The following is a 13,102-nucleotide window of genomic DNA, read 5'->3' as shown; positions in this document are numbered from 1 at the left end:
TCCGCTGTACGGAACACCTCGACCATGGTTAAGTCCTTTAACCCTCTGGATGCCGAGTTTTTTTTCTGACGCACATTTTCCTAAGATCGGAAAAGTGAAGGTTGTGCGAGAATTGCACTCACGCGGCACTGGATCTACCTCTGGATATAAAATTACGCAGGGGTGGAGAATATTAAATTTCCTATTTGATGGTGTAGAGTTAACTGCAAATATTGAACTGGTTTAAAAAAAATACACTTCTAAGTGTTGCCCGAGAATTTTTTCTGCCTTGAAAAACAGTAAATTTCTCCGCTTTTTATCGAACACCGATATAAGTACTGTGCGACGATTTTATTTAGAGGTAATAGAGAAATGGATGGCCCTATCTAACCTATAACTTAGTCCTTAGATTCCAACATTCTCCTGAATGTGTAAGTGTAATTTGACTAATGTTGCATCATTATTAATGGAGCACTAGCCTTATCATCAAATTTTATTAAATACCCTAAAAATAACACCATTCCTTTTGACGTCATGGCTGGTTTTATGTCTTTGATAACGTCGGAAAAAGACGACACTGGTATTTTGATTAATATATATCTCCCCTAATTTTCGTTCATGGTATGGAAAATCTCGATGTGTGGAACGGAATTTGATGCTTTTTCGACACAACATAAAATGACTGCTTTCACCAATTAAATAACGTCTTGAATATGTAAACAATTAGCTAGTTTATCGTGTGTCTTAATTGGGCAAGACACACACATGTTTGGCATCAATTTACTTAATGAAATACCCAAAAGAATGTTTCAAAACAACCAAAATTATATTCAATATTTGTTCATGATTATATTATTTTTTCTTACACAATAAAAGATGCGAAGAAAGCTCTATTGGTAAAGAAATATCAGGATAATCATATACGTTTGAACCAACTGGGTACCTGGCATGGGCTATATTTTTATACATTTTACAATTCCTGGAGAAATAAAGTAAACTGTTTACTATCCTGTGATCACAATATTGAAAAAAGAAGGAAACCATTGATTATGTAATGCAAAACGAGAAGAATAATTCGTAAATTGTTTGTGACCAACGCGCACCTGGCGAATCGTTAGATATCACTGTTCTCTGTATCCAACGACATAAACGACTAATCCAAGACCAAGACATTTCAGAAATGTGTGCATATATTTTACCGAAAAATATTATCCATTTTGTTAAAGTAATATATTCAGTTTTAGTTATAAAATAAAATGAAACGGCTATTCATGGACATTGGTTATATGAACTTATAATATTTACGTATTACACATCCAAAGAAATACGTACATGCTGCAGTTACCTTTACACTTTATCTTGTAACACTTGTCCAGGAAAGAAATATCGTAGTCGACACTATAAACCTATCACATTAATTGTTATGTAAAGAATGTTCAAACAAACAGGAGATTATCAAAGGTTCGTTCATACATGTTGTGGCCTATATGTACGTATGATTTCATTTTGAACATTGACAAATATCCAAAGTGAAATGAATTGTGTGAAAAAATGTATGAAAGACATGCAAAATATTCACCATAACTGAAACTGTAAAAAGCATGATACAATGATGATCGTGTGCACTCTCATATAAGGACCTTCACCTCTAAGAAATTACCATAATATGTACAACAATGTTGACGTATGACATCACTACCTGTGACCCACTTTTACAAACTGGCGTATTCACTGTCAACAGTACGCGGGATTTTACGAGGGAACTTTCGTTGATTCAGGGATTGTAGAAACATAAATCTGACATGTAAGTAATCAGAAAGATTCTGAAAATCTATGCACTGTTATTTGTTGTCATAATTTTCATTGAAACAATCGGAAATAGTCAGAAATTCCGATAAATACCGTTGTCGTTGTGCGTGATTTTGCATCAGTCATGGCGTCAACCAGAACGGTAATTTTTACAACTTCTGTTGGAAATATCAAATCATTGCAATGTATCTATTTGAAGTTCCCTAATTCTTCCTACGATTCTCTTCCCATGCATATTCTGAAAATGTTGAGCCAATATCTTCAACGAATAGACGAATGGGTAGCTCAAAATAGGAGAAAATGCTACAGTGTGTAAAATCTGAATTTTGCTTTGTTTACATTTCAACCATGTGCAGTTTTTCGAGCACAGCGTTCGTTTACACTCCTAACTTATTTTGCTTGATTTCATCTAGCCACTTTGTATTGGTGACAAAGATCACTGGTCATTTGATTCTAAAATGTATGAGGAATTCAAGGATGTAGGTATCGCAGATAAGTTTGAAATATACGTGATGTTACAGGCGTCTCATAACCGGTGTACCTGAAACGTGATTTTGTAAACACTATCCAATATGGCGGAAAGTTAACTTCGGCGTTCGTGTTTTCGTTTTTTCCAAAACATTCTAAACGATTCTAGGGTTATCGGAGACGTTTTGGAATGATCATTGGTGATTTCATAAAAGACAGATACCCGTGATCACTAATATGCTATTTTTGAAATTCATTTCTTCGAATAAATACCCAAAATTTAGATTTCAAAACATGCTGTAAATAACGCCGTGAGTGGTGATTTAGTAATGTGTAAAAAATGGCGACATTTACGATGTACCTAATTTTCAGAGGTCATGTTCAGTACTTTTGCTTGGCCTAAAATACCAGTGGATGATATCACAGAACAGGGAATTTCCCACCTTATTTAAAACTGTAAAGTGTAGTTGTGTGGGTGATGTATTTTGAATTATATTTGACTTCAAAGTGAGGGTTGTAGAGGAGGGACATATATGTCCCTCTGGCATCCAGGGGGTTAATACCCCAATCTTTACTAGTAGAAATATTTAATTCCTGACAACTACGCTCATACGCGAACCTATTGTACGGATTATTTGTGGAATTCCATGCTTGATCCTGCGGTAAGGGGGCACTAATTTCTTTAAGAATACGTCTAATCTGATGGTACACGTGAAATAATAAAACAGATTTATTTGGTTCAAATCATGGGGCATTAAGAGATACACCACATCCTGTTTTTTGGCACACCATATGGCAAAGTTTAACTGGTTCTGCCAAAATTGCATTTGATTGTGGAACCAATCATGCACTATTTTATCGCTAGTTGCTGTGACCCTATATTTTCAAAGATATCAGGGTATTTAACCAAAAAATTAGCACCAGAGGCACTTACTAAAATGAAAGTTGATTTCATATTTAAGTTATGATATAGTATCTTTGTATATTTAATATGTTTGTTACACTCCAAGGAATAACAAATGGACAGTCTATTCAACTATTTCGCGCTATCAATAGCTGGTCAACTTGAAGTCTCTATCTGTGATGTAACGTATTACCAGCGGTGGACCAATATAAGTGCTGCAAGAAAAAATGAGATGGTATTACTAATTGAAACCAATGGTGGAATCAAACCCATCATTATACCTGATAGGTATTACAGCGTATGCTCACACAATGATGAAATTTTTAAGCCTTTGGGAGCTAGTCTCACACAAAATGAGTTGAATGGGATGCTGATTTTAACCCCTAGAGAAAAGGGTGTATAAATTCCCCCATACTTATCAGCTTCACTTGGACTTCAAAACGGAGGAGGAATAATATCTATACCACCCAACGAAACAACACATGGAGTTAAATTACCTGATTTAGTTCCCTATTAAGAGTTGTGCATCCATCTTGATCAGATCAGTACAACAGATAATATTCAACTCGAAAGTCCTTCAACTCTGCTAAGAGCTATTCCAGTCAAAGATGAAAAATACAATAGCGGTAGAACGGAATCTTTCTCATCATTACAATATAAAAAGTTAACTCTCCATATTATAAATAATGGTGGATTCATTGGGCCCTGGAGCACATAACCTCAGACAATGTAATACAATTGCACTTTCTGATCTTGCAGACACAGAAGGATTCGGTAAACCCGGTATCGATGGTAAGTTATACGCTTTACACTTACAAGATAATGTATACAAGCGTAAAGAAGTTACATTCACAGGTAATCTAAGAGATTTAAGTGATGTCGACGTTAGTAGACTCAATAAAAACACTTCATACAATCTTACTCTCAACGATGATAATAAATGGACTATGATCGAAGAAAAAATCGAGTGGCTATTGAATATCGTCATTGCCCCACCATATGTGATGATGGGTAAGGCACATCAATTAACTGAAATAATAAATAGTGGGATTGTACTCGGGGCTTATATCCCATCAAAACAAAAAAGTGTGTTAGTCTCTCCCCTGCTAGAAAACCCAGGTCATATGTTATTGAGTCGTCCAGCAGTAAAAAAATGATAGTTTAAATTTGGTTACTGAATTCAATGATATTAAAGATAACTTGAGTGCAATACCTAATCTTTCTACGCTTATTATTGAGGTCTTGTTTGGAGATGTACCGGTAGATGCCTTCGAAATATTACCAGGTCTATCAATTAAATGGCTCGAGAAACACCAACGTCAACTTTGCAGTATTATTTATATTGGAGTATCACCCATTGCAACCCTTGAGGGAGTCCAAGTTATTAAAAGTGATAGCATTTCTCTTACTAAGATATTTATGCCATATAATATATATTTGATAAGGTTGATGTATACTCTCAATACATTGAAAAAAGATCAATTAAAGACTATTAGATGATATAATAATATACAATATGGGTTTATATCCGGTACTCGATGAAGCATCTGAAAAGATGGATACTGTTGATGAATTTCGATTACATCAAATAAGCGACATAAAACATCGAATAGAGAAGGAGAGGAAGATGAGACTTGGATTGTATAAAAAGTACCGCAGAGCCGTGAATGCTCTCGAAGGAGTTGACACTGCACTTGTAACAGCTTGCATGGGACTCAGTGTAGCCAGTGTTGGTTTACTATCAACTATATGGAAATAGCCGCCAGAGTCTCAGGACTGGCCGGAATAGCAATAAAATGTATTTCTCGTAAGTTGCAAAAGAAAGCATTAAAACATGATGATATTTGGATACTCGCCGAAGCAAAGTTGAACAGCATTGAGGATCTTATTTCAACAGCAATGGCTGATTGTAAGATATCAGAGGATGAGTTTCGTTTAGTGCTGTCAGAACTCACCAAATACAACGTAATGAAGCAGGTGATTTGATCAAATTTTCGTAAGACCAGTGGTATTAGCAAAGATGAGAAAAAAAAGTTCATAGAACAGGGGAGGCAACAAGCGCGTCAATTATTCCGAGCCAAAATCAAAGAACTGGTTGGAGATAAAAAATAGATTGTTTACTATCGTTGGATCACATTTAAACGAATGCTTACATAAGTATATAATGATGGAGAATGACAAACCAATCAAATGGCGAGAATTACCACAGGGTATATATTATATCAGTGATGTCAAACCAACCCAATATGGTCATCAATTGTTTCTTTCCAATTTCGAAAAAGAGTCTGGTCTCCTTGTAAAATGAACAAAAAACTTAAAAATGTTGAATATCACTTTGTTCAAAATAATGGTATGTGTATGTGTAAAAATAATAGAGAATATTTTCATTACAATTTAGTTTAGAGTCATGACGATCGTTGAATTGCATCATCATTTTTCCATAAAAAGTTCCCTCTGTAGTAGCAGTATAGGTATATAAATCTGGCTCCAGTAGAAGTGGTCCAGAACTGTCATTGTCTATACTACTCAGGGTATTCATTGCTATGTACCGTATTGACATTTAACCCTCTTGGTGCCACGGGACCATATATGATCCCTAACGTTTCACACCCGCATAGTGCCAAGAGACCATATATGGTCCCGTGAAAATGCCCTTTTTAAACCGTGAATTTAGATATCAAACACTGAGTGCACAAAGTCAAAATTATAACCATCATCACCCCCAATCATCTTAGCCGTTTATTTACACGTTTTGTATATTTTTATCAACTATCGGTAATGGCGGAATGGTCAGTACACATGAGAAAACGACAGTGTATTTTTCCATTACATTTATGACGTTAATTGAATGAAATTATGACCATCATCACCCGAATCATCTCAGCGTTAATATCGTGTAGTAAAGTGGTTACTGTGCTTCTCGATTTTTTTCTGCCATGTTGAACTTCATGCGAATGAAGGCATTTTTTTAATATGCACCCATGTCACATACACGTAACTATTATTATATCAGACAGCCAATTTGAAAAAGAAATCTGATCTGATGGGTCAGAAAGATTTACTTGTCCCCACTGTACATTTATTGGGGTAAGAGTACTAACGTTTAGTCGGCCACGGAAGTTTTTTATTCAAGTATAGCATTTGTTTATCAACTGTGTGTCATGGCGATTTAGCACGGCGCTAGAGACAAAATGACAGTGCAGATTGTCTATTTGTTTATGATGCTGATTTACAGAAAATATTCAAATCAAAGATATGGAAAGATAGCTATAATCATTAATATTAAGGTGGTAAAGTGGATATTTATGGGCAGGAAGTTCATGACCAAAACCTAAACATTGAATGGCCAAGCCCGATGTGTTCGACAAGACACCTTCGCATCATATCTGTGCTGCAATTACTTGTCTACCGGTTGTCCTACATGCTCGCCCGTTCAGACAAGTAACTGCTACTTTTTTCATATGAAATGACCAAGAGTCATCCGTGATTGCTCGAACTACCTGACCATGTGAGTGACTTGCCCTAACTGTTTCACATTTTGTTGCAAATGGAGATTTCAAAAGTGTGGCTACGACATCTAACGTGAGTCGTCGCCATATTGTAAACAAATTGTGTCAAGGTCAGTTCCACATGTGGTAGCTCGGCCCACGTTTCTGTCGTTGGTACATGCGATACAAACATAATGCAACTACTGAAAACATCAACATAACTTCTACAATGACGACAGCAATACCTTTTTGTATTTGATTTAACCGCTTATGGATACGCTGTGCTGTTAAGTTCAATTTCGATTTGTTTTTCCTTTCATTGAAACTGTGATAATGGCGCTGTGTTTGGTTTGCTGAAATAGTATTTTCCATGAGTCTAATGTACATGGTACATGCTGTGATTGTAGAAGATAATTGATAACCAATTGTGTATGCATATATATCATCCAATACACATTACTAATCTCTTCAGAAAATGGAATATATTATCAGCTCATATTTCCAACACTCTGCCATGGATATTAGATCTAATATTAATATTAGATTTACAAATTATTGATGTACACTGTACTTTCGTGTTTTATTTCGTTACAATCTGCAATTTTATTTGAATAGGCTTATAGACGGTCAGTGATTTCCCGCCGCTGTGAATTTGTCATCTGGACAGGTGCGTGTGATTAGACTTTGCGTGTTTTGACGTGGATGACGTCACATGAAACAGCTGATCTAATGTTGTGGTAGTATAATGGATACATATGGTTTCATTTTCCAAATAACAATATTCTCTTTGACTGAACTAGAAAGCATATCTAGTACATCACAACTGGAAAATGTGTACAGCGACCGACGAGTGAATGAGACTGCTTATCATTTGACTAAACATGTTAGAATATTTTCTAATTTTGGTATGTTGACATGTGCTTTTCATATCTGTTTGAAGGCTTGATATTCCAAAAAAATAATGTACATTTCGTTGAGTAAGGGAATGTATTTTTTTACAGTGATAGCTGTCAAAATGGATCCAATATTAAACAACCTAGATTTTTAATATTTTAGCTTCATCCATTAGAATCTCGAATGGTTCAATTTATAACATCAACAGTAAAAGTAATTAGATCTACTCACAATATATAGTTAATCGATTTCTGAAAGACAAAATGTTTTCAGAGAAAATGTGATTTCGATTTGATGCTTTATATAGTTTTATCTATGTCTTTTTTCACTCGGCATTATCTAAATTACCAAATACTTCGATCAGTGACATAGTAGTAATTACTTTGTTTTGTATCCTTAGTATGAAATAGATTTCTTTTTAAATAAATATTTGTCTAAGAGCAAAATCAAAGCATTCTTGTGGTTATTTCTTCACCATTTTAATCTGTATATCTTCCCTCCAAGCTGTGGTTTAGCTAGGCCAAAATTAAGAAAAAAAGGAAAAGACATAACAACTGAAAACCATTCACTAGTATATTAAAGATTTTGCTGGTTAAATTTTCGAAGTTCAATACCAAGAATATATGTTTCCTTTTATGACAAATAATTCCATTACTTTCATTGACCTACGATCATTATCTATTTCAAACTTTTCCTTTAGTAGAATGGGATGGAATGAAAAACAGGTGGAAATAAACTATCACCTATGTCCTTAAATGTACATGTACATACCAATAGCTAGGTGTAAATACACTTCTAAAGTTGTATCTATAAATCAATTGAATAAATGAAAGAAAAAGTGGTATTTCATGGACTGGCCTTACAAGTATATTTTGAGCAAAGGTCTAAGTAAGGCAGCCAAGTGCGAAATACTAGCTGAGACGAGGATGTATGTTTTCTGGTGGTCATAGTGAAACAATGACATATGGGGCCCGAGTTGACAGTGATCGAAAATAGATTTTTAAAATATATTTGCTGCCAATGAAAACGTTTCAACCATTTTGATTGAATCTACATGTACTTACTCTTGGGTGGTATTACGTTAGTATAATCTTGTTAATTATTAAGAAACAATAATGATGCCCGATATTGAGCGATGTCAATTTGAGTATTGTTAGGGCTGTTTAGCGATCTTTCACATTTTGTCCTTTGAAAATGTACGATGTCAATTACCCTGAAGTTGTTTTTATCACTAATAAAAGAGCATGGTCCTTGAAACATACATGGACGTAACCGGGATTTCTTCAAGATATACATTCCAAACTGTCATTTGTTTTGTGACATAATCTTTGAAAAAGTCTGCATATGAATTAATCACGACCACTTCCGTCAATTTTGTTTTGACGTCAAAAACACACACAATTTCATCAGGATTTTTTATCGGTAAATATAACTCAAGGAAAATTCTCAGTAAATGTGTATTTCAACATAAATGTCATATGTCTATCACTGTTAGGATATGTACTTGCCATGATATGAATTATTGGACAATTAGATTTTAAACAAGGGCGCTTACTTGACTTTGCTTGCCATATTCGGGTGCTTCCATATTACGATTAATGTAGAAAAGTAGGAAACTTATAATACCAGCACTTTTATCGATTGCTAGGCAGTGCATAGATCTTTTTGATTTGGTGACTTTAGATACTGATGGAAAGACAATCAACTCGAGTTGCATGTTATACAATTTGGTTACACTGTGTGAAGAAATAAAGACGTTGTAACACTTTTGATACAATGTATACGTTTTTGAAACAGCGACGTCATCACAGTGCGGCACTGAGCTGTATGCAGGCTGGCTGACGTCCAGGCACCATGAGGGTAATAGACTATTCCCGATTTTGAGCTTATTTGCAATTCATCTTCCTCATTTGGAGCCAAACGTGCTGTAAGCTGCATTGTCGACCAATCGACCATCTAAAATAGGATACGGCCATATGTCCGACAGTAAACAGTAACCAGTCTAGAATGTAGTCAAAACATCATTAATATAGCCAGACTCAGTAACTCCCGAGTCTAACCCAACACAACAAACCAAAAGTGCTCTATATTCACCTGTTCACGAAATAGTCACAGACTTTCCATACAGACAACACGTTGGACTGACACTGAAGCTTACACTTTTCAAAGGTGTGTACAGTGAACTCTTCTGCATATGAGGTAAAGATTATTTTGGATTAAAACTGCTCCTTGCCAAAACGGTCCCATATTTCGCTTGAGGAAACGGCCCCACTCACTGGCGAAACGGCCATGTGAGTGAAAGCCTCTTGAAGAAAGGATGATTTGTTTTACCCCCTCTCTATATTTCAATCATTCATAAAATAGCATCATGGTCATGATCTAAATTTATCGTCGTATATGTCACAAACACTATATATTTAGATATATTTAGATCTAGCTGAAGTACAGATCATTCAAAAAAACATCGCCATATTTTTAACAAGTAAAATATCGCAGACACTACAGTACGCAAATGTATTACCTTTAAGCTCACTGACCTTATTATAAATGGTTTTGGCTCCTGTATGGCCAAAGCAATCACAATAAAATGGCGAAAACAGTCCTATGTTAAATGTATTATGTTAACAAAAATGAAATGGGCATAATTATTGAATTGAGTGGGTTTTAGCAAAGACGTATATATACGTCTTTGGTTTTAGCAATATTCCAGCAAAATCACGGCGGGGGACACCAGAATGTGGCTTCACACATTGTACCCATGTCGGGAATCGAACTCGGGTCTTCGGTGTGACGGGCGAAGGCTTTAACCACTAGGCTACCCGACCACCCTCATATTTATTGATACAATGCAAGTTCTGTTATTCTAAAAATACAATGCTATGCTTATTCTTCCCCGCCCGAAGGCGTGGAAGTATACGGGAACGGTTAATTGTGTAGCATGTACGTCGACATGTTGGTTTATTTGAAATTTCAAACCACGCATTTACCGAAACGAAACATACAAATCGTGTGCGTGGAATCTTGATGCTATTCTTTTCCAGCAATAAGAGATATTTCACAATCGTCTTGCTATTCTGAGACTTAGTCATGTTTCGTAATGCAGATAACCCATGAAATGTATTCATTTTGTTTTTAAAAGAGCTAAAAATATTTAGAGGAAATATTTATCTCATTTCGTTAAGTTAACCGGTCTATATTTTGTAAGAATAAACTATTGCGCACTGAGCGATTAACTCCTTTAGCTATAGGCGTAGTATAGAGCTTTATTAAGCACTGACCTTGCAATGCTGTACATCGTATCTTATTCAAGCTGTATCACTGAGAGTGAGTGATTATCCCCCTTATCCGAACAGCTCTATTGCGCATTACCTTTGCAATGTATCGTAAGTTATTCAGGCAGATATCGAGAACGGTTCCACGGAGGAATTTAGGTCAAGCCTATCAAATATCACGCGCACTCAATCTTTCAACTTCACATTGCTGTTGCAACATATTGTTCAACAGGATTAAATACCAGTTCTATAAAGTATGACTTTGTTCAATAAATAACACATGTTAAACAACGGGTTTGATATGAGAAATTTGTAATTGGTTGTCTTCATAATCACATGTATGTCCCTTGCTGTGCATAGTTGAGCAGAGTATTGTTTCAAATAGTTCACTGTATGTAATGTATGATTCATACCGTTTCATGCGGCGGTTTACGGTTCTGCATAGTTTATTGCTTTGACAGTTGTTTTAACTTCCGGCAGAGATTATACACCCGTATATGTTCTTTGCTTCTGGATACATAAGAAATCAACAGGTTGGTCTAAAGTTTGCAATTATTTTCCTAAAAGATAATACGGTTGCATGATATCTTCACGATGTTTGGGTTGAACATAGTAACATTCTTCTAAACATACTTCAAATCTAAACCGAAAGCAATCACAACACAAACCCAGTTAACCAAACGGAACTGTATACAAGAGTGAGTGATCGAGGGAGTTGGGTTTAACATCGTTGAATAGTATTCCGTGTCACCTTGATGTGGGAGGAAAGTCCAAAGTAATGCAGGTCTTAAGCGTTCACCGCTTTGGTGAAACCAACGAGCACGGGTTTTGTGGGGATTGCCTAAAAGTCGGGCCGGGCCGGGCCAAGACGGGCCAAAGTGTTATCGGCTAATTACTTCATTATCGGCGATCATATCTACATATTATTGATGCAACATACACACATGACACTACTGAACAATCACCAATCCAAAATGTGCAGCATAATTAAGTAATTCGAAGTAAATCACTTAAAAACTAGAAAGTGGAGCTATGTGTTAGCGTCGCTGATCTAGGTAACATGTAAAAGAGCTATCGTTAAACGAAATACGATTTGACACGTATCAAATACTTCTAGCTATCGTGATACGAATTTCCACCTGTCGGCATAGCGTTTATATTATAGGAACGTACTATATCTCAGTAAATACCACTTTATAACGTCACTGTTCATCGTATTTAAAGCAGACACGTTGGTTAAAGTAGGCATCTTCTCCCTATACTCTCAACAGTCACACAGTTCGCTCCGACTTGGCCCGGGCTGTCAAAATCAACTTTAAACAGACAGATGTATCTTCAAATTTGATCATATAGATTAGTGTTATATCTACATATACACCACTTTATAATGTCACAGATCGCAGTATTTAAAGAAAACAAGGTGCTCAAAGTGAAGCCCTTTCCCCTCTACATTCTCAACTTCTGACAGAGACTATGTTGAGAATGTACAGGGGAAAGGGCTTCACTTTGAGCGCCTTGTTTTCTTTAAGTACAGCCATCTGTGACATTATAAAGTGGTATTTAGGTAGATATAGTACTAGTCTATTGATGTGAATCCATTTGATGATACATCTGTGAGGTTTAAGTTGATTTTAACAGCCCGGGCCAGGTCGGACCGAACATTTCTGACTTGGATTTTCTTAAGAAAATACAGTAAAAATGCTTCACTTTAACGGCGCAGATTTCTTTAAATGCGATACACCTGGACATTATAAAGTGGTGTATAGGTAGATATAATACTAATCTGTAGATGTAAACACATCTGAAGATACATATGTGTGTTTAAAGTTGATTTTGACCGCCCGGGCCAAGTCGGACCCAACACAAGCCAAACACTTCTGATAGAGACTATGTTGAGAATGTAGAGGGAAAAGGGCTTCACTCTGAGCACCTTGTTTTCTTTAAATGCAGTGAACTGAGACACTATAAAGTGGTGTATAGGTAGATATAATGCTAGTCTATAGATTTAAAGACATTTGAAGATAGGTTTGTGTGGTTAAAGTGCATTTTGACCGTCCGGGCCAAGACGGACCTAACACAAGCCAAACACTTCTGATAGAGACTATGTTGAGAATGTAGAGGGAAGAGGGCTTCACTTTGAGCACCTTGTTTTCTTTAAGTACAACCATCTGTGACATTATAAAGTTGTATTTAGGTAGATATAGTACTAATCTATAGATGTGAATCCATTTGATGATACATCTGTGAGGTTTAAGTTGATTTTAACAGCCCGGGCCAGGTCGGACCGA

The 13,102-nt window shown here is 36.0% G+C and overlaps 1 protein-coding gene across 3 annotated transcripts in view; it reads right to left on the bottom strand.

The window, feature by feature from the left end:
• The window catches only part of LOC139478808 (DGAT1/2-independent enzyme synthesizing storage lipids-like), a 117,152-nt gene extending 107,431 nt beyond the window's left edge, over positions 1 to 9,721 (bottom strand). For all 3 annotated transcript variants that reach the window (XM_071261447.1, XM_071261452.1, XM_071261453.1), the window contains exon 1: positions 9,637 to 9,721. The gene's annotated coding sequence lies outside the window, so the exon portion shown is untranslated. The remainder of the gene's footprint in view (positions 1 to 9,636) is intronic.
• Positions 9,722 to 13,102: the final 3,381 nt, after the last annotated feature.

Source organism: Haliotis cracherodii, unplaced genomic scaffold (assembly GCF_022045235.1).
Source record: "Haliotis cracherodii isolate W230 unplaced genomic scaffold, xgHalCrac1.p SCAF_4, whole genome shotgun sequence".
Classification (NCBI taxonomy): domain Eukaryota; kingdom Metazoa; phylum Mollusca; class Gastropoda; order Lepetellida; family Haliotidae; genus Haliotis; species Haliotis cracherodii.
Note: the sequence above shows the minus strand (reverse complement) of the source record. Positions and strands in the feature narration are given on the sequence as shown.